The sequence below is a fragment of the Pyrgilauda ruficollis genome, unplaced genomic scaffold (genome assembly GCF_017590135.1).
Source record: "Pyrgilauda ruficollis isolate IOZ18807 unplaced genomic scaffold, ASM1759013v1 scaffold73, whole genome shotgun sequence".
NCBI lineage: Eukaryota > Metazoa > Chordata > Aves > Passeriformes > Passeridae > Pyrgilauda > Pyrgilauda ruficollis.
In genome coordinates this window covers 2,872,750-2,893,194 of record NW_024529155.1, presented here as the reverse complement: position 1 = coordinate 2,893,194, position 20,445 = coordinate 2,872,750, and the positions used below count along the sequence as shown (strand labels likewise).

Genomic DNA, 20,445 nt, shown 5'->3' with positions numbered 1-20,445 from the left:
TAATTATGAAGGAGCAGAGCAACACTGGGCCACCTTTTATGATTCACAGATTTCAACTAAACCATAAAGAACAAGAAATTAAGCTTCCTGGAAGGTCTGGTAATTTTGTTACCCTATTTATACTGTCATCATGATCAACTGTGATTTGATTTTAATTTTTGAATCCAGAGGATTTATTTAATCTGCTATAAAATTATAAATATAGCTTATTTGTTTGAGGTTGACATCCTCAATAAGAGGTAAATAAATCTGTGGCATCATATACAAACAGTTCAGTGAACACCCAGGATTACATATTAGTAAAAAGACACAGTCAGATCTGAAAGTTCAATCAGAAGACTTGGCCATTTGTTGTAGCTTTGAGTTTTCTGAGAAAACCAACACCCTGAAAATAAATCTCCATTCAACACACACCATGCACACTAAGTTCCCAAGATAACACACCAACAACAGTGGTCAAGGGATTTCTCCTGATAGAGAAGAAATAAGTTTACATTAAATGTTTTAGGGATTGTCAGGAACCATCAGGTGTAAACCAATCACCTTGACAGCTCATCTCATCTTAGACTGGCTGTCTCAAAATTTAGCTCTGTTAAAACCTCTACAGCAAACCTAATCACATGTTAAGAAAACCACTACTGCTTGTAATACAGTCTCAAGAGAAAAAGCAGAAAGACAGGTATTTATACCAGAAGTTACAGAAAAAAAAATGTGGGTTTATTTGTTAAAGACTTACTTTGAAAATGTCTTGTGCATGTCAACTGCTGGCATCATCAACAAAAATAAATTCTTGCTTTTAACAAAAGTAACTGAAAAGACAGGCAACTTCAGATGTCATTACACTTTCTCCTGGATTTTAACCACCACATGTTGCAATAAAAGCAGTGACAGAAAGAAAACATGATTAACTGATGGCCAGTCTAGAAAAATGCAACACTAGCTAATGGTTTCACCTTCAAATCAAGTCAGTGCACGTTCAAAAAATTTCCAGTACCCTCCTGAAGGAATTCAGCTACCTACTACAGCCAACAGGTTCCCCTTTTTCAGTTTTCTTCTCTTACACCATTTTATGTGATGGATTTCTCCCCAGACTTCTACATTGAAGTTAGAGTTCTTCTCATTTTTCTACTTCATCCTAAGACACTTCAAACCACACAGAAGGATGAGAGATGCTCACCTAGGCATATGATTTCTTCTCTAGTAGCACAGTAGTGTTTCTTTTTGCCTTAACTATGCTGCTCACACCTACACGCTGCGGCAAATGTAATTTTTCAGACCTGTTCTTAGACCAGATGCATCTTTATTTTCTTCTTAAGCCATATGAAACAAAAGGAGACTGTTACCTCTGTCACATTCCCTCCAAACCATTATTTGCTGAACTGTCTAAAAGGACTTTGGCATCAGTACTAAGACTATTTGTGCTGACCAGAACTGCCTAGGTGCACACTTTGCCTCTGAGACCACCAAACACAGCAGTCCATGGTCTGTGACTGGCCTCCTAGGTTCTGTAATAAATCTCTTTAATACTGTAGGGAAGGGATACTCTAAAAAAAGTTAACCCTAAGTAAAAATAAGCTGTGTCTTTGGTTTTACATGCCAAAGCAAACAAGATTAGTTCTCCACAAAGAAAATAACTAAGTTATTTACCACTTTGGAGTTTTACCAAGTATTTGATACAACCAAGCTAAAGCTGAGGATTTTAGGATATTTTCATTACAACTTATTTTTGAATAATTGGGTCTCAAGACAGCATTATTTTGCACAAAAAAGATGCAAACTCCAATACCTTTTCTCTGCTTCTGGAGTAGAATCATTTAATCATTCCATTTCACAACAGTGATCAAAACAAGATGAAGAAACAAGTATTGTGATAGCAAGGTCTCTGTGTTCAGCGTTTCATAACAATTTTGTGGCTGCAGAGATGCCGTGTCAGACAGAGTGTATCTCAAAATGGAAACCTATCCAGAAGGAAAGTGAAATGAACACAGCTGACACAGAAGTAGAGAGTGCACTCTACTGCTCTACTGTAGCCCAGCCTTCCTTAGCTCCATTGGTGAAATGGCACTGAAGTCAACTGAAGCCCTCTGCACACAAGGAACCATAAGCTGCCATGAGGACTGATGAGGTAATCTCTTCTCCTAGGGGAAAAAGAACAAACCAACTCCCTAAAGAGTCCATCAGGGGAGGAGGGGAGCAACAACAGGAAGGAGGAAGAAATCACTACGAATCTGGCATCTTTAATTCAGAAAAACATCAGAGCTCTTGCAATTCCCACAAACTAAACAAGGAATCACACAGTTACTGTGGAAAAGGGGGAAGGGTCCAGCCAATTCTGTTTAGAGAAGGAAGTAAGGGGAACACCATGCCAAGCACAAGAGGAATTTAATTTGATGGAGAATCTACATTTCAATTTAGCCATTGAACCACTGCAGGTCATGCCAAGGGACATTTTTTGTTCCATGTTTGTTCTTTACCTGGCAATAGGAAAATAAGCTTTTCCCCTGCTCTTCACTAGAAGGATCTTACAATATGTTGGAAAGGCAGGTCACTGTTTGCATCAGCTCACTGCTGAATGACAGTGCCCATAACACAACCAGCTCACCACATTCCTGGAAGAGCTCCCACCAAAACCCCTGCCATGATGCTGTGCTTCAGAAACGGTGGTTTAGGCACCGCTGGTAGGTCCTAAAGATCCTAAATTCGAGAAGGGAGAGGAAATGAAAAGCTGCGTGTTTAGCTCCCAGATGAGTCTGGAAGTTGTGGAAGGTATACATACCACTTCACAAGGAAAGGGAACAGGAAGCCATGAAAGAAAAGAGTCATTATGTTGAAATGGTAACATTTTCTTGAGGTTACACAGGCCAAATGAGCATATCCCAGAAAAATGTGAATTAAAGCCTTGGTAAAGAAACAGAAAGCAGTATAAGTGACAGCAGATAGGAAAAAAAAAAAAAAAAAAGGAAAAAAAGAAAAAAAAACTTTAGAAGAACAAAAAGTGTCAGCTATAAGGAAAATCCTAAGAGCTTATGCACAAAAATTAAAGAGAGCAATTACATTTGATATCAGGAACTAGATAATAATAACTAAGAAAGCTAAAAGAGCTTTCTTTGCAAGGGCCTCTCCCACACAGGATGCTGGCAAAAGGTAAGTTCAAGATGGATTAAGTCAGGATTGACACAGCAGAAGAAGAGGGAAAAAAATTGATTAAGAGTAAGGCATCATGTTCTCAACATTTATGAGAGGATTAAGTATTTAAGGGTTGAGCAGAAAACAGAAATATGTAATGGTCACTAATGGTCACAATAGTCACAAACCAAGCTATTCCAGCATAGGTACAAAGTGTGTGTAGAAAGTGCTTTACATAACAGAAAAGAAGAAAAAGACAGAAAGATTGCTGAACTTCAGTACCAGAACAAGTTAGGTAAGAGCAGCCACACAGAGCTTCTGACAGGCCTTATGACAGGCATAAAGGAGGATATGGCAAGAAATGAGGGAGGACACAGAACCACCCTTCTCCCCCAGACCCAAAGCCACCATTAAATTTCCTCATGTGTCTTTGAGCGTGACAACTCCACTGCTTGAAGGGACTTTATGCAGACTTTCTAGAAAGCTCACTTTGAAGTCTATAGCAAAAAGTTTTAAAAAATCTAAATTTTAAGATAAATGTAATATTTACAACCATATGCACCCATTCCCTACCTGAGGAGATGGGAATAAACCCTCAGTAGAGTGGTAGAGGGGGAAAAAAACCCCAAATTTATGTGCCTGTTGATAGTAACAACATTGGATGAAGCCATTGGGAACTAACCACTTTAGATTTGCATGTGGCTGAAGAGCAGAGCTGTGCTGACATGACAGACAGGCTACTTCAGTTGGGTGGTTTGCCGAACCCACAGGCAAATTCAGCACAAGTTAGCAAAATGCAGTTTTAACGATCTGGCGGGGGGGGGGGGGGCGGGAATCTCTTCCCTGAATGACTAAGGCCTTCAGCTGACAAAATGTTACCAGTAACACGACTAGTCCCAACATGCTGTATGGATGGCAGGTTCACCAGTAGGATGCTCTGGATTCCCATCTGCACAAGACAAGATCTTCTGCAACACCATCTCTTCCAATGTGGACACCATCCCACTACAGCAGCACCAGGACCTCAGCAGAGCTCCAGCTGAACCTGCAGAATCCTTTTACTCCAGGCAGGACTCCAAGAACATGATCCTGGTATGACCATGCTATTACTTAGAGTAAATGTAAGGAATACTCAAAACCTCCAAAAACTGAGACTGAAACAATATAAAAATACAGCATTAGGATTAAAAAGAAATCAGACACCACTACTTGAACAGCAATGGGAGTGCTAAATAGAGTTGTGGGTTTAATCAAAACTCCCCCAGAACTGTGGGCAGAGATGACCCAAGTCATTAACAAGTGAGAAAACTGACAACTCTGAACACACCAGCATGATTTAAGTTAATATGAGAAGGAAAAAAAAAATCAGGGTAAAAAATTAATAGACAATACTAGCTATCCATTCTCATATCAGAAAAGAGATTTTTCATTTTACCAAATAAGTATGATACAAAATAAATGCTTTTGAGTAGGAAGAGGTTTTTATTTCACTTTCATTTGAAAGATAAGTAATGAATATGCTTGTGATTTCTGATCAGACAGACACACCATAACTACCAAAAGTACAACATTTACCTGCCTACTTCAGATAGCTATGACCACTAAAACTACCTACTACATGAAGACCATGTAACCAGATTTTCTCAATTCATTATCCCTAGAAAGAGCCTAAGAAGCCTTATCATCTGCAAGGCTGTTTTGTTCTCCTAGCTAATTAATTGCTTTTCTTATCATATAAGCCATCAAAAAAAGCAAAAAAGAAAGTAATATTGAGTGAAAGCTTTATAAGATACAAGCTCTGGAGAGAGTATATGGGTATATATACACATGTGCAAGTTCATGTACATGGTTTGTATGTGGGTGTGTATAAGAAAACACATATACATATATGTCTGTGTCCTGGCCATGTTTTAGAGCAAAAGCATCCTGACAGAACCCAAGCTCTAAACTTGTCAGGTGGCAGACAACAGTTTCCAATGGAGCACAAAGCTCCTGGAGCCCTGGGAAGCCAAGACAAGCCAACTTGAATGCACACTGGCAAACAAAGAGTAATCAGCTTAATAGCCTGAATCAATGGCTCCAGCCTCGGTTTCCAGTGGGTAAATCCTTGTCATGAATATACTTCTTGCTGCCTCTGCAGAAGACAAGCTTGAGGGGGTACATTCCATGGCAGCTTAAAATGAGTGAAGTCAGGGTTACCAGTGAGCAGCCTCCCTCATGCCAGCCCACATGTTAATCCAGCAAGCTGACTCAAAGAGCTACATCAGATACAATCTGACTGTACAACCAAGTAGAATAAACAAATGCAGCAGTAAGCAACAGCCAAACAATCTTCAGGCATTTCTGGTTCCCAGCTCTGGCTCACTGTGGGATCCTGACAGGCATTAGAAGAGTGAGTTTGAAAAGACAGTAGCTGGGAAGACAAGGAAGAATCTCAGTACCTGCAAGGCTTTGGTGTTACTTGCCACAGAAATGCACTCTGTGTCATCCTCACGTGAGAAAGAGAGCTCCACTACTTTCAGCAGATCCATGTTAATGTTCTCCAATTCCACTTTTGCTGTGACTGAACCCACTTCTTTTGGACAACAAGGGTAATAGCCAGTTGGGCAGAACATAGAAGAAAGGAAAAGACAGTCTACAAAGAATTTTACTTCTAAGATTTTGACAAGGCAGATACTTTAAGGTCTGGCATGGAGCAAATCACCACCTAGAGCCTATGGAGCAAACAGTATGATGGATTTCTGGTCTGCTTCAAGCCAAACACAAAGCAAATAGGCTACCTGTGAATTTATTCCCTGACTTGGCCTCGAGTGAAGTAGGAACAGTCATACAAACTACCCTAAGCAGCAGGCTTAGGGTAGCAGCTACAGGCAGAGGGACTGGGTCAAGCAGCCAGCCGTGGTAACCTTTTCTACATGCACAGCTGGAAAAAGACACTTTGTCAATAGTCTTTAGCTGCTGTTCTTCTGCTTTGTATATTTAGGTTAAGGCTCCATGGGGCACTGACTACTTGTACTTCCAAAGCACCCCCACCAATGGCACCATTTAGCATAACCCCAAAATGTTAGAAGACAAACAACAAGGGCCTGGGGGAGCTGGCACGTTTGTACCTATCACGTATTTAAAGGATATCAGCCTCTTGTACTCAACATATTTTAGAAGCAAACACAAAATTTGCCAACCTTTTTCTTTAATGTAAGTTTCTCTTCTGTCTAGAATAACTCCATACATACCAGATCTTAAAAGAGCCAGCAATACATTACTAACAGCATGAAGAAAAATAGCAACTCGCAATAGAAGTATTCAGACAGATCATTTTCCACACTTCTTCCCATCCCCTTAGTTGCACTGAAAGACATGTCTTTATGTGTACTCAGGAGCATGCTATTTCAAGCTTAAGCCTCTGAACCGTAAAGTTTTCAACATGAAGATATGGTTTATAATAAAAAGTTTTGAAATCAACTCATTCTTAAATATTTACAAATCCCTAGTGATAAAGACCAAGTACACAAACCCACACAATGTTATTTTCTCAAAAGCCACCACAAAATCTCACCCAACATTTCTAGATTTTAAGTGTATCTTGAGTTACATGAGTTTTAACTGTTTAACAATCTTCAGAAGATATTTTCTAGATGCACTAATAGTATTTACTACTATGAACCTATTAGAAATTACACCTTTCCCTGTACTTCCTGCAGCTTGTCATTAAGACTTTATTTAGACAGCCTGTCAAAAAGACTTCTCCTCATACACACAGAAAATAACTCTTCTGTTATCTACCCCTGCAAGCCTAGCATTACCAACCAAAGTGGAATGATCCTATTCTGTTGTCAGACAGAACAGACATTAGAACTACAGCTTCTGTGATTTAAATGAAATGTCATTTTCATGTGCAGCTAGTGCAGAACTTTTGTTCCTTCTTCTTAGAAATACTTTTCGTGTCTGTTGACTCTACCATCTTTTTTTCTTCCTTTATTTAATGCACATAGGTATATTTTCTCAACATCTGATTAATAACTCTTCTTTCTATTGAGCCCTGTCCTTTCTCTTTCTCCAGTTCTGTTCCTTACACACATCCTCCTTTTCTAGTATTTTCACTATGACAGAAGTTGACCTTTATAAAATACAGCTTTTGAAACTGGATAAATGGTTTGAAACTTCAGCTTGAGAAAGTGATAAGCCTGACTATTTTTCCACTGTAGTGCAATTTAACTGCATTTTGAGTAAAAGCAGGATCATGGCTCTGTCCACAGACATCAGAAAACAGAACTACATTTCAAGTTAAATATTTAAGCATAAATCAGAACAAAATGTGCAGAATTTGGAATTCAAGGAAGCCCATTTTCCTGCTGTTGGAGAAGCTGAAGGATGCGGTTACATGTTGGTGGTTCAATTTCTTTATCAACATCTTGTCTCAAAGCAGCTGATCTACTTAATACCCATCCCACTTCACCTTAAAGAAAGAGTAATTCTATTTTCTGGAACTACTCCAGCTGTGCTTTCATGTACAACAATTGACATTTGAAAGGGAGAGACATTTCAAGGAGGAAGTAAGATTTGTATATTCTCATTTTGCTACATAAATCACAAAAATAGGTAAATAAGTAATAAATAGCTAAGTAAGCACAAGGTATGACTGTACAGAAAAGCAGTAGCACAAGCTGAGCCAAATACTAAGCACTCAATAGAAATGCCTTACTTTGGTGGATGTAACAAGAAGATTTCTGTAAGTGCACTTAATAATTCAGTTAAGCTAAGATATATAAAAACACTGCTACTGGATATCTACTCCAGAATCAGGCATGTTCTAGGTCAGGGAAGAAGCATATTAGGCAACATCTCTTTTTTTCCTTAGGATCTCTAACAACTACCTTGTACTGAAAGGTTTGTTTTCTTTCTTTTCTTATTTTAACCAAAATTGAACTGGAGATCAGATGTCAATACTAAGGTGTATATATATACATATATATATATATATATATATGCTGAGCATGTACATACACAAAAACTTATATGCCCAACATTGCTTCCAAGTTAATCCATGACATAAATTCTTGGCTTAGAAATATTGAAATCATCAACACAGTCTTTCTTTTTTAAAAAAATTATTCATCATACCATGAAAGCCATTTTTGAGTCAAAGTAGACAGCACCTTCAGGGGAAAGAGGGAAGGAAAATAAAATGAAAAAAAAAGTGGGAAAACCACCATCAAAGAGCTTGGCCTTTAAATTTCCCAAAACAACTCATCTCTCTAAGTCAGCATCTGCTAAGTGTCACTGTATCCAGCTTTTTTCTGTGCCAGCCACTAAGCTGCACATTCAAGGATATAGTCCCAAAGCCTTCTGAAAGGCCAGGACCTGAACCTTTACCATGAAGCAGTCCCCTCTTCCCACCCACCCACGTCTCCTACTGCATTACCTCCCTATTGCTGACTGATACAGTAGACAAAGTCAGTGACTGAAAAGAACATTCTGCCTATTTCAATGCTAAATCTTCAAAATTCTCACCATGACTCAGTTAGAAAGATTAGATGATCATTGGTTGAACCCTCAATATCATGTAAGTGAAAGATTTAGTGTTAAACAGCAGCTGTATTTTCACTTAGCTATGCAGACATTTCATAGCCACTTTGCTATACTGGCTGACGTCTGGGGGTTTGAATAAAAATAGCTAATGTGCTTGCTTATTACACCATGAAATGAAGTGCACAAAGCAATTGCCAAGACTGGTTTTGCCCATGAAAGGCAATGGTCATTAATAGCTCGTATTTGCAGAAGGCTGTCAGAGGAGCAGCGCGCCTGTGCTTCCTCCACAGCTTTCTATAGTTTAACCATACATGAGGCAGCAGGGACAAATGCACCACACATTTCCTCATTTCACAACAGGTCATGCCTGCAGGAGAGCTGGCAAGTCATGCAAGCCTCAGTTGCAGAAAAATATTCAAATCCTGCAAATTTGAGGGGGTGGAAAGATGTGTGTTTCTTCATGGAAGCAGTATATTGGGAAAATGTGCAGTGACAGTAATAGTTAATTGTTATTTCATCACTTTCTTTTGCTGTCCAGACCAGTGTCTTGGAGATTTGAACTCCTGTTCTTTTTCATCCCTGTTCTTCTTGAAGGAGATAAATTTCTTTCAGTAATATTTAGACAGGAAACAGGCAACAAATGGACAACTCATACAATCATGTCTGGGCTGGACAGGCAAATTTTTCAGGCATCTTCAAATAGGTCTATCTGGAAATCCCAGCAGACAGCAAAGTGAGCCACACTGAAGAAACAGGCTTTTTCACCTGGATGGTAAACACACATGGATCTGTATTTATGGTGTGGCATTCTATCTCTAACATTATGAATTATCTAACAAGCAGAACAGAGGACTGAGAAGCTGACAGCACACTGTGTCAGCCATGAGAAGTCAGGGATTTTCAGCAGCTGGTTAAGAAAAAAAAGGACCAGGAAAATCAGATGTATTCAGCTGAAAAGTTACATGTGAAAAACTAAAACAAAAAAAGTGAGATTTTGAGAAACAAACAAGGTAGTACAAGTACAAGCAGCTCTCTTAGCTTCATTAGACTTCACTCTAAGTGTCCTACTAGCCAGGGGAACATGAAGTTCACCAGCTCTAATAAGGATGGTGCCCATCTGCCTTTCTGAGACACAGGACTACGAACATACAGACCAGTCGCTGGAGATGACCCTGCTTCAGTAAGGCCTCCCAACACCCACTGTGTAAAGCTGGAGAGCTTTTAGGAAACTGAAAGGACACGGCAGTAGCCTGGGAGAAAAGGGAAGAAGGTTCAGGGTGCTCTTGCTAGGAGAAGAGACTTACCATCAATGAAGAACTCCAAGCAGACTATGGGAAGAGAGTCTTTCACAGCCTACCCTCAGTTTGGAGTACATCTGCCTTAAACACAAGGTCTTCTGACAGGTGGAGGGAGCCCTCCTAAAGTGGTGACACCATTTGCCTTCTGCTGATCTGGATTCAGTCTATTGCATATTTTGAAACTTACTAGAATCCAACAACATGACAACCCAATGCACTAAGATTACTGCTGTACTCCTCTGCTGCAAGATGCAATAATTTTTCTTCTTGCTTAAAAATTGGTAAACATTTATGAATCTTTGTGGAAACCAAGCTGAAGCTTATTCTGTTTGCTTCCCAACTGTTCTTAGTAAGAGGCCTCTACCTAAATTCTCTTAGTTTGGAAAGGCACTTCTGAGTACAATGGCATTAGAAGAATGACATGTAACACAAAGTTTCTTCCCTCCCCACCTCTCTTCCCTCCCAGTTTTCCAGAGTTCAGACTCCCATGAAAGTCGGGGAGAGCAAAGCTAGAAAGCAAGAGAAAACACTGTGTCCCAAGTATGAATTTTCAAGTAGGGAGGTATGAAACCCCAACACCTAAGCACTTGTAACAAAACACCTGTGGGAACTGGATATGTGATAGGTGCTATACCTATTCCAGGTAGCATTAATAGAATGAGCAGAAAGTAACCCCCTGCCTGTTTTGCAGGTGATTTCAATCCACCTCTGACATTAAGGCTTCAGTGGCAGGATGGCTGAGAGAAGCCCTGTGAAGCGTAGCTCAGACTCTTTGCATGTATTTGTAAGATGGTCTTTAGAAGATGGGTGCCTGTCCTGCTTGAAGGACTGCACAAACTTAGTGAAATATGCACTGTGGAGAAAGGCAAGCTCCTGCAAGGACTATCTTGCAGGTAAAAACTCAAGTTCTGGCATGGGATTTGAGTCTACAAAGCCTGGGATGAATGATTCTTACAGCTAGCAATCAAGAAGCAAAAATGATACATGGGCTATTAAAAGTGTGGCATTTATATCTCTAACACTATGAACTATTCAGCCTAAACAGAACTGTAAAGCCTAAACATGCTTTACTAGGGGTTCAGTAGGAGCAAAATGCAGCACTGAATCAATTTTATCCGGAATAGCGTGGGAGGAGGGAGAGTTCCTTTCCTATTTTGAGAGCAACATCTATGCTACACATGCAGAGCCAAAGCCTTCTAATCCAGCAGGCTGAATACATACTAGTTATTCAAACTCAAGAACGTGTGCATAAAAGGAATTTCATACAATTAGTCCCCGTTGTCCTCCTCAGTTCATGCTCTTTATAAAGTTCTCATTCCAGTGTTGCTACATTACACACTCAGACCCATCTTTTTGCCTCCCACATTGCCTTCAGTAACGTAAAAATGTTAGACAAGCAGGCAGGGATATGTAAAAAGAGAGTATCTGTACAGCCACTGATCTATCATTTAGTCAACAGGCTCAATTCATAGACCATTTTAGCAAAGCAAAAATCAAGTGAAGTAGAATGAAAATGGGTAATGTTATTTCAGCCTCAATATTAGAAAATGTGTCAATTTTCTGCCAAACTAATGTAATGGAACACAGTTCCACTATGATTTTATGAAGAATTTTTTCATACTATTTTAGCAAACCATCACTCTGACTTGTGTGCAAAAAGATCTTATGGGGAAAAAAATTTATATTTATTCTCAACTAATGAAAGCTTCTGCACATCTCTTTTATACAAAGATACAAACTTTTGTGTCCTTATTTGCTAAACAAATGACAGAAGTTTGTATCTTCAGCTTGAAAGCAAAGAAGAGTGCAAATGTACCTGAGGAGGTCTGAGCACGGAACTGATCCTAGTTTATGAGGAACAGCATGAAAACTCATACAGCACAGGGAAAAATTAGTTCCAAAAATGCAACTAGAGAGAAGCTGTGTAAGTCACTGGCAACATAAGTATCATATTGTAACCAGGAAAGAGAAGAGATAACTAAACTCCCCTCAAAGAAGAACCTTGTTTCAGGAGTTCCTTTGATACCTTCCAGCTTGGGACAGTGAAAGCACAGAAAAGCAGCACCAAGGGAGCTTGGGAATGTTCCCACTGAATCCCTGCAGCCCCACTGGAAACCTCCCATCATTGAAACAACACTCTTTCCTAGCTTGCCCAATTATTAATTTTGGTGGGTTTTTTTTCAGCTGCCGGAGCACTTCATAGGGACACAACATGGAAGGCTGCCAGCCTTCCCAGAGCCAGCTCCGAGTAGAACACTCTTGGCTCAGCAGCAGACCACAGAGTGCAGCAGAAGGAAGCACAGGGCCTTGAACTCACACCCATCTTGCTCTTGCCCTCCACACACACCCCCTACATGCAGGTCTGCTCTGAGCCCTGAGCAGTAATTCACTGGCACTCAACACCATGTCCGCTGGAGACCAGCAGGCCCTACCCATGGGCACACCAAGAACTGCTCAGGTTAAAACTAGGCAAATCTAGAAGTTAAGATGCCAAACTTGACCATTAATATATATTTTTTGCTTGCTTCAGGAGTTATGGGAACTTATAGAGTAACTATAATAGAGATTTGCTATTTGGAGCTGACAAGACAAGACCAATGCAAAGATCAGACACGGTGGAGCAGAGAAGTGGTGATACGAGCCACCCTGTTGCCATGCCTGTCCTCAGCAGGAATACTGCAGGAGCACAGGGCATCCCAGCCTTCTCCTTTGCTCCACAGGCAGTTTGATCTCCATTGGCTTTAGTATCGGGGTGAGGATACTATTACAATACTGATAAATTCCTGGGGATAGGGTCCCCCAAGAAACAACTACGAAGCAGCATGAACTTAGTGTTCACTTCACTTTCTTGCAAATGACCCCTGGTCTTCAGTCAGTTAATAGCTTTAGTCTAGAACAACATCCTGACACGTACCACCAGGCCATCCATCACCTGTGGCTTTTGATTTGTGCAGAGTAGAGGCCATGTATGCAACTGGCAGCCCTAAAGGATGATACACTACCCTTTGTTTATGAGGAGAATACAAATAAACCACAGATATATGAGCAATACTGTTTTATATTTATCAGTATTTAAAATATTCTACAGAAATCCTCCATGTCACAATACTCATTCTGAAAGCCATCCCTAAGGAATTGTAGGGAAAGTGAATGTACCATTTGACACATTAGGGACACACTTTCTTCCCTATTACCAAGAAAACCAGCTTCTTGAAAATTCTTAAAGAATCAAGGATTTAGCATTGCACAACCAGGCACAAAATACTACAAGACTGCAAGAAGTATTTAGTCACTATCATAACAACAAATCCATAGGGGCAGATTGAGTGAAGTCACAGACCAAACCCATGTTTCTTTCAAAGGCTGGAAAAAAATGTGGAAAAGAAAAAGGAAGGGACGTGTCAATCCTTCCACACCTCATCCTTTGACAGTAACTACTCCATGCCATCTGGCTATTAAGGACTGTCAGCACTTGAAGAATATCCATGATGCTTTCCTGACTGCTTCTACAGAAAGGAAAAAGAAAAAAATAAGTCCTAGAAATTCAGCTGACATACTACAAAGTGATCATCCTGCTGCCTCCTTTTTCTTTGGGGGAAAAAATACTTCAGCTGTACTTACTGTATTTCTTAGCAAAATTGCATTTTGAAAACAGTGAATATTGCTGAATCGGTGTGAGGATTATGACATTGAACTTTAAAAACCCAGGTGACGGAGCAAAGCCCTCACTCCGCACACGCCTCTTACTGCCCAACGCGTTGGAGCAGAGCTCACTTGAAGATAAAGCAACAGAAGCCAGCATCTCACTTATCTATTTGACATTTCTTAAGAAGGCCGGCCTGACAGAGAGAGCCTGAATTCAGCCCCGCGGGCTTCGGCAGGCCGACGTGAATCTCTTATCTGATAGGCAGAGCAGCGACTGGCCCATCTCACACCCAGTTGCCAGTGACTCCGTATGACTTCACTGCCCTGTGAGCGCAGCACAGAGCTCGCAGGGCAGAGTCGATCTGCCAAGGAAGGTGCACAGGCACATGGCAGATACGACCACAACTCCTCCCACGGGCCGGGGCTGGCATCCCGCCGGGGCTGCCTTGGGAGACAGAGCTCCCAGCGAAATCCATTTAACACATTCCTGCACAGCTTCTGCCGATACCGTCCCTATGGTCAGGCCAAGCTAAAAACAAACACCCCTGCCCGGCCAGCTGTCTTGGCTGGAAGAGGAGCATGCATTTTTACAGAAACAAAGATAACTGAGCTCACTATCTTCTACAGAAGTTTTTCTGGTGTGATTTTGTTCCATTACATCTGCCTGGATAGCTAACAAAAGCAGAGCTACTGGAGCAGGAATGTACTCAGGTATCTTCATACAACATGTTACATTTTGAAATGCTTGGTTTGTTTTTCTGGACCTTCCCATATGTATTAAACCAAAGCATTTTGAAGCTACTATCTGTAGCACAGGAACTGACACATTCTCTGCTGCTTTTATATATTTGTCCATTTAAAAAGGGACTTTTAAATTGTGTATTAAGATTTACTAAAGCACTATTGTATTAAACAAGCACAACAAGTGGCACTTACTACAATTCAGATTATTTCTTATAGATTCCATCCTCAAAATATTAATGAGCATAGTCAGTAAATGCAAGATTTACTTGTGAGTATCACTATTCTTTGTATCTTTTATCATTAAAAAAGAAAGCTAAAAATACATGTACACCTCCCTGCTGCATACTTCGGTCCACATTCAAGCAGAAACTCCCAGACAACCAACATAAACAACTGTGATGAATGTTTCAATCTCCAATGGGCAGTGGGATGAACACCATAAAAAGAAATTAAGACTTACTATTTTTCCACCTCTCATCAAAACACAAGAGTCTAAACCAACTCCCGTTTGGTCAGTTGTGACTTTGTAAACTCTGTATCTACCAAACCACACACTGCCAGGAATAGAATAAATCTCAGCAAGGATTACAAAATCATTCTTGGGTTTTGGTTGGGGTTTTCTCTTTTAAGATCCCCAACAAATATCCCCGCAAAGAGAAGCAGTTCAATCTGCTTTTAGGCTTCAAAACTAGCACAGGTCTATTTTTTCTGCTGGGTATACACTGAATGTTTGAACAGAAAAATTAGTCATAGGTCAGACAATATAGCTCGCTATCACTACACCCTTCATTTGAAGGAAAACCAAAGAAATTGTTTTTATATTTCAACCATCTGAAACGACGGTAAAAGAAAGTAAATTCTCCTGGGTTTCTTAAAAAAAAAAAATCAAAATAATTAAAAAAAAAAGTTTAAAATCGCAGCTTCTCATCTGACATGTAACCAAATGTTTTTGGCCGCTGGAAAATCCTGCCATTGGTCAGGCTCGGCAACAGGCACATCCCATACACCTGGTGATGCGCGCTCAGCCCCGCATCCCGGCCCGGGGGGTGGGGGAGGGGGGACAAAGCCGGGAGCGGGGATCTGTCAGGCCGCGTCCCGGCGCCAGCCCCGGGCCGGGAGCTCAGGCGAGCGCGATGCCAGGTTAACAATTTGCCTCCCTCCTGGACGCCGCGGCAGCCCTCCATTTTGTCAGCCGCCTCAATTTAAACGTTTTCCAAGGCGAAGGCAGAACTTCAGCTTTTCTTCGGGAGCCCTCCGGGGCTTTAAAGCATCCCCGACCATTTTGCGCAGCCCGCCCGGAGCCAGCGCTCGGGGCTAAGTTTAGCAGGGCAGCCGCGCACGCCGCGCCTCACGGGCAGCGCCGAGCCCCCCGCGGGCAGCCCGCGGGCTCCTTCCCATCGCTTCTCCCGGCGGCGCCTCCTCCCGCCCCGCGCTCCGGCGGCGCCCGGCTTCCTCCCCGCACGGGGACAGGCAGGTGGATGTCGGGAGGAGGGCAAGGAAGGGACGGGAGGCAGGAGCCGCCGCGGGCAGCAGGGTGCCGGCAGCAGGTAGGGAGGGCAGCGCGGGGCGGCCGCCGGTGCCGTGCGGTGCCTGTGCCGTTCCCCCTCCCTCCGGCCCCCGTTCTTACCACCTGCGGAGGCGGCCGGAGCCCGCCCGGGCCGGGGCAGCGACCTGTCCACTGCGGGCGCTCTCCTCCGGAGGTGAGGGGGCGGCGGGGAAGGGCATGAGGGCCCCTCGCCCCCCTCCCGGCTTGGCTTCCGCGGTGCGGCCCCGGGTCGGGGTCCCCTGCGCTGCTCCGGCACTTACTGTGTCGCCCCTGTCAGTCTGGCTGCCTGTCCCCTCGGCAAGGATAAAAGCAATTGCCCACTAGCCTCGCCGCTGCCGCCCGAAACAACTTTGTCTTCTTCCAGTCGCAGGGAAAGCTCCTCTTTTTCCTTCTTCTTCAATAAGGGGGGGGACCCAAACCAAAAAAAAATGCCTTCCCAAAAACAACAACCAAGCCCCAGCAAATTTAAAAATTAGAAAAGAAAAAATATATTCGGCTTTTTTTTTTTTTTTTTTAAGAGTGGGAAGCGTGAAGGTGGGAGGGGAGAGAAGCAGAAAAAGGAAACATTTGAAGCTTTGTAGCTCTCTTTTCCCTCTCCTTCCCCCCTCCCAAGATGGCTTGAAAAAATTAAAAGGGGACAGTGATGAGGGGGACACACACACCGAAAAGCTCGGAAGGAGGGAAAAAGTTTGGGGGGTTGGGGTTTTGTGTGTGTGTGTGTTTGGTCTTTTTGTTTGTTTGGGGGTTTTTGTTTTGTTCTTTTTTAAAGCCTTAGAATCCCAGAATGACAGAAGCGACTACAAACACCCGGGAAGAGCAGGCACAAGGAGAGGAACGAGCGATAGAAAAGAGTTTTGCTGGTCAGTAAACTTCAAGCTGCTGGGATGAGGTCATTGGTGTAAATATAAAGCGATGGCGTCATTTGAAACCAATCCCAGTGAATGAACTCAGCCGGGGGGGTGAAGGTGGGGGGAGAGGGTGAAGGAGAAAGAGGAGGAGCAGCGAGAGAGGATGCCTGCGGGGCCGCGGCGGCCGTGCAGCCCCGGCGGCGGGAGGCGATGGCGGAGGGGAGGGGGGTCTCTCACTGTCCCCAGGGGAAACGCGGGCCCCGCTGCCCGCGGCCTCCAGCGACAGCCGCCGGGCCGCCCCTGGGAGGAGCCGCGGCCGCGGAGCGATTCAACCGAGCCGCCGCCACGGCCCTTCCCCGCCCCTCGCCCGGCCTTCGCTCCGCTCCGGACTCTCCGCAGGCCCCCCCGGCCCGCGGCCCCTTCCCCGCGCGGCCCGGGGCCCGCCGGGCGTGTGGCGCCTGGCGACGCCTCGGGCCCGCGGCCTGCTCCGCTCGGCCTGCTCCGCTCGGCCACCTCTCCTCTCCTCCCGTCCTGTCCTCTCTGCCCTGCGCCAGCTGAGGGGGCATCCCTAAATACGCCCTGGCCTTTGCTTTCACAGTGTGCCGCTGTGCGGTGCGATGCACAACCACCTGGGTGTGAAGGCGTCACATCCTCTGTGGTAGTGCTATGGGATCATACAGCCACAGAGTGTTTCAGGGAAGGGAAAGGAACTTAAAAGTCATCCAGTTCCAACCCCTGTCACTGAGGTGGGCAGAGCACCCTGTGGGTCATGTGGAACACTGGGGGCCTTTGCCCTTTAAAATAACCTTCTTAAATAAGTTTTAAAATCTGAAATCACACTGTAAAATCTGTGCAGATCCACAGAAGTAGATGTTATTTTTACCTGACATGTATCTGTTGTGGCTAGTACCAATCCGAACTGGCAAGGTACATCCTTCAGGGGCTCTGTGGGTCCTGTCTGTCATGCATCCCTCTTCCAGACATGATAGAATATTCTGCAGTCCTCTTTTTCCCTTAGAGGCATCATTACTATGGGAAACCTGCTGCCACTGCTGGGCATGCAGGACAGCTTGCACACTAAAATTCAAACTCCAGTCATTCACCTCTCATAGCTTTGAATCCCTGTGCCAGAAACCCTTGGAAGACATGAGAAAGAGGATTATTTGCATGGTCCTTACATTCTTGGTGGCTGTCTCCTCCATAGTGCCATCAGAAAAGCACATGGCTGTCACTCACAGTAAAATGGTTTGGGTGTTTGGTGTTTCACGAAAAAGGTAACTCAGTAAATTGTATGGGCAGAGAGGGAGCTCTATCCTGCCAATATTGACCAAGAACCACCTTGATGAAGGCCCTCGTGCGAAGGAGTTGTGAGCTGTGTCATGAGAACGCCTTGTTGGCACTTGTACTGAACAGTCATGTCCTGTGTGAGGGAGTGCAGAGCAGGCAGGGAAGAGAGAAGCCCAAGCTCCACGACAGACAAAAGATCAAAAGCAGTGAAGAAATTATGATAAAGCAGTTAACATTGGGATGTTCACTGTTTTGCACGTGTCCCTTTCCTGTAGCTGAAAAGCAGTTTTGCCCTTCTGTCTCAATAAAGCAGTGGCCCCAAAGATGCCTTTCTCAAACCCCCAAAGTGCTCACAGCATTAGAAATCTGCACAATTAACTGCTGGTTAACGGAGTTAGAAGTGACCCATTTTGATGAAGGGGATCAGAGAGCGTGCCAGAGAAACTGGAGGTGATGGCCAGTGCCCCAGCTCTTTCATTCCAGAAAATTGCAGGAACAAACAGTTCCAGCATGTTTATGCTCACAAAGAGAAGTGGGGAGCAGTGGAGAGAGGTGCATGGTGAGGAGGATAGACATATCAATTCTCTCTTCCCTTTTCTCATCTCAACTTAGTAATACCTTATGTAACAGGTTTGGGTTTTGTTTAAATTGTGAGACTGAAAATTTCCTGACTGTAAAACTGTAACAATAAGAAGTATTTGTGATCTTTTGAAAATATTTTTCTTTTTAGCTAAAAAAAGATATATGCAGAAAAGTCTGTACTAGAACAGCAAATTAAAGCCTTTTCAGTATAAAGTCAGGATATTTCTTTTCCTAGTGTAATAAAAGATGTGACAAAACCAGTGGTATAACAATTAATTCCTGCACATTGAAATTATTACTAAGAATAACTTTTTCTTTTCAGCCAAGCTTGAGCCAAAAGTCTGATTTGGGAGAACGTTGCAGGGTGAAACTGGACAGGTTCATTGCTAACCTCAAGACACAAACAGAAGGAGTCGGGAACACTCAAACACAGCAGCATCAGACCTTGCTTCATTGAGAGTAGGAGCTGCATCCTTTGCCTTCTCTTTGCAGTGGCCAAAGCGTGAGCGTGTTGGCAGCTGACATCCCTCAGCTGGCCGTGGCCACATGTGCAGGAGCAGAAACTCCTTTGCATGTCAGAGTCTTAACATCATTTAACTCTTTTTTTCCCCTTCTGAGAAACTCTTTTTTCCCCCCTCCTGCTTTTTATTCCTCCCTACCACTTGCGCAGCAAGCTCCTGGAAATGATCTGAACTGCAGGTGCAAACCAGGAGAGGGTCAGGCCTTGATCTGGCAAACACCTGAACCATCTGGGAGAGAGAGTGCCTGGCTTTGCTGATGTCCCTGGCTGCTGACTTCCCCTCCCCAAGATTTTAAAGTCTGTCAATTCTATGAAATGTATTTTGCTGCACTTCTGGTGATGAACTTTTTGGCCTAAGTTCACTGTTTTTGAGAAAATGGTACTGAAAGAGTTAAAGTTAGCGTTCCTTTCTTGTGCCTCCTTACGAAGCTTATGAGATAAGAAGATCCGAAGTGTCTATATGGGGTGAAACAAGGGTAAAAGACATTGTGGTGGCCATCCAACCGGCTATGCCACAGCCCTTGAACTTTGACACTCCCCCTGTCCTGCCTGTTCAAGCCTCACTTCTGGCAGGAGTGGCTGCAAGTGTGTCACCCCTGACTGCCCCTCTTCCTGGGGGCCAGGGAGGGGCTATAGCTGGGTACTTTCAAGAGCGGGAGGTCATGCACCTTTTTTACAAAGGTTTCTCTTTCTTTATTACAAAAAGCTAGTGCAGCTTTTTGTTCCTTTTCCAGCTAATGGACTTTGTGGCACTTCATTTGGTTAATCAGTTAGCAGTGATTAAACAGGGGAAAGATAAATGACAGCCTGAGTAACGTCATCATGGTTCCTGCTGGTGGAAAGGAGTGGTTTGCCAGGGAAACCTCTTGTGAAATAAGTGAGAATTGAACTATAAGCACAGAATTTACCATGCTTGGTAAAATCCCCTTGTGGGTGCTCACTTCCTCCATAGGCTGAAGTGTTGTTGTTGAAGAAGTTACCATTCCCACACAGCTCCCAGTCACCGTCATGGCTGTCTTCTGCCAAAGGCTACCACCTCCCCTCCCTACATGCAAGCTGCTCACTCAATCCCTCCCAAATTAGCTTTGGCCAAAGTCAACCATAGCAGCTTAAGCAGTTTAAATAGTAGAAGTCTGCTGCACTGGTTTGTTTTGGCTGAAGCGGATTAGGGGAAACCCAAGTCACCAGATGGGAAGTGAGGTGATGACTTTTTCATGGACAGTTTCAGGGGCAGTGGGAGGTTGGGCCTAATCTGCTTTCAGAGCAGACTTCTGTACCACACATAGCTACTACTGACTGTTCTTCAGGGTATTTAAAAGT

The 20,445-nt window shown here is 43.4% G+C and overlaps 1 protein-coding gene and 1 long non-coding RNA gene across 2 annotated transcripts in view; one reads left to right on the top strand and one right to left on the bottom strand.

Annotated features, from left to right (window-relative positions):
- The window catches only part of DUSP16 (dual specificity phosphatase 16), a 60,912-nt gene extending 44,840 nt beyond the window's left edge, over positions 1 to 16,072 (bottom strand). Inside the window, exon 1 of the mRNA XM_041486020.1 lies at positions 15,970 to 16,072. The gene's annotated coding sequence lies outside the window, so the exon portion shown is untranslated. The remainder of the gene's footprint in view (positions 1 to 15,969) is intronic.
- A 593-nt stretch (positions 16,073 to 16,665) lies between these two features.
- Positions 16,666 to 19,431, top strand: LOC121363586. Its single transcript, XR_005956733.1, has 3 exons — positions 16,666 to 16,748; positions 18,928 to 19,064; positions 19,276 to 19,431. It is a non-coding gene; the product is annotated as an uncharacterized LOC121363586 (long non-coding RNA).
- Positions 19,432 to 20,445: the final 1,014 nt, after the last annotated feature.